The sequence below is a fragment of the Somniosus microcephalus genome, chromosome 9, assembly GCF_052327205.1.
Source record: "Somniosus microcephalus isolate GS21.2 chromosome 9, FLI_Smic_1.0, whole genome shotgun sequence".
In the NCBI taxonomy this organism is placed as follows: Eukaryota; Metazoa; Chordata; class Chondrichthyes; order Squaliformes; family Somniosidae; genus Somniosus; species Somniosus microcephalus.
This window is the reverse complement of record NC_140995.1, coordinates 125,361,767-125,364,009: the sequence shown is the minus strand read 5'-3', so window position 1 is coordinate 125,364,009 and position 2,243 is coordinate 125,361,767.

Genomic DNA, 2,243 nt, shown 5'->3' with positions numbered 1-2,243 from the left:
TACAAAGACTGTTTAAAATTAATATTGTTTAAAAGTAATATTGTATGTACCCAACAAATGTCAAATCGATTGACACCTACAGAATGTTGGAAAACTGTACCCTTTTTGCTATGTAAGCTTTGGCAATATGGTTCTCTGTAAACTTTCAATGCCAATAAAGCATTTGAATTGAATTGAATTGAATTGAATTGAGAGAGGGGCAGAGAGAGAGAGAGAGAGAGAGAGGTCAAAATTGGAGACAAACGCACCCGATTTCTTCACCCAGAGAAGAGGCGTCCGGCAGGGCTGCAATTTTGAGCCCGACCCTGTTCAACATATACATAAATGAATTAGCAGACATGCTGGAGCAAAGCGAGTCACCAGGTCTCCGTCTCCTAGATGGAGAAGTGAAATCCCTGTTCTATGCGGACGACCTGGTTCTGCTGTCTCCCACAGAACAGGGATTACAGCAACAACTAGACCTACTCGACAAATACTGCCAAAATTGGGCTCTAACAGTAAATCTAAAGAAAACCAACATCATGATTTTTCAAAAAAGGCCCAGATGTCAGGAAAACAAATACCAGTTTACCCTCAGTGATACCACTATAGGACACACTATGAGCTACACCTACCTTGGTCTAACTATTACAGCATCAGGGAGCTTCAGCATAGCAGTGAATGCACTAAAAGAAAAAAAGCCCCGAAGAGCCCTATATGCAATAAAAAGAAAATTCTACAACATCCAAAATCCCAATCAAAATCTGGCTCAAAATATTTGACAGCATAATCCTGCCCATTGCACTGTACGGTAGTGAAGTATGGAGGCCGCGCTAAATCACCAAAGCTACACTAAATGGGGAAAAACATACAATAGAAGCCCTACATGCAGAATTCTGCCGAAGCATCCTTCGCACCCAAAGGAAAACGCCCAACAAATGCATGCAGAGCCGAACTAGGCAGATACCCACTGATAATAAACATCCAAAAACGAGCACTAAACTTCCTAAATCACCTCAAATCTAGCTCCCCAGACACCCTTCATTTCAAAGCCTTTCAGACCCAAGAGCTAAACCCAGAAAAGAGTTCCCCTGAGTCAGCTGCTACGGAAACTAAGTACTCAGCCGGACCCTGACCAGCCCCAGACCAACACAGCCGCCCAAACACCAATCGAGTGAACCAAATCATTAAAAAATGCAAAGAAACCTACCTGGAACATTGGAACAAAATAACCGAAAGCCAAAGCAGATTAGAATGTTACCGGGCCCTAAAAAGAGAATATAAACTGGCAGACTACCTCACGACCATCAGAGAACACAAAACAGAGACAGACCCTCACCAGGTACAGACTAAGCGACCCACCACAACTGGAAATTGAAAAAGGCAGATACAAGAAATCCTGGCAGCCTAGAGAGAATAGAATATGCGATCAATGTCTGGCTGGCGAGGTGTGAAACAGAAATGCATTTCCTCCTAAAATGGCGAAAAAATTCAACACATCATCAAGAAACATATTATTCAACAAGCTAAGCCAAACAACCCCAGATTTCAAGGAATTGGATGATCTGTCAAAATTGAGATTAGTCCTAGGAGAAGGAGACAGACCATACCTTGGGGCCAAATATGTAACAACATGTCACAACCTGAGGACTGTTTAAAATTAAGACTGTTTAAAATTAATATTGAACGTACCAAATGAAGTACAAAGACTGTTTAAAATTAATATTGTTTAAAAGTAATATTGTATGTACCCAACAAATGTCAAATCGATTGACACCTACAGAATGTTGGAAAACTGTACCTTTTTGCTATGTAAGCTTTGGCAATATGGTTCTCTGTAAACTTTCATGCCAATAAAGCATTTTAATTGGAATTGGAAATTGGAGAGAGAGGGGCAGAGAGAGAGAGAGAGAGAGGGGGGCAGAGAGAGAGAGAGAGAGAGAGAGAGGGGGCAGAGAGAGAGAGAGGGGCAGAGAGAGAGAGGGGGGCAGAGAGAGAGAGGGAGAGGGGCAGAGAGAGAGGGGCAGAGAGAGAGAGAGAGAGAGAGGCAGAGAGAGAGAGAGAGACAGAGAGAGAGAGAGAGGGAGACATCTGGGTTGTAGAGCTGAAAGAGGTTGCAGAGATGGAGGAGGTTATAAGAACATAAGAAATAGGAGCAGGAGTAGGCCAATCTGCCCCTCGAGCCTGCTCCGCCATTCAATAAGATCATGGCTGATCTGATCCTAACCGCCAATCCACTGTCACAGAACCATCAAATCAAATCA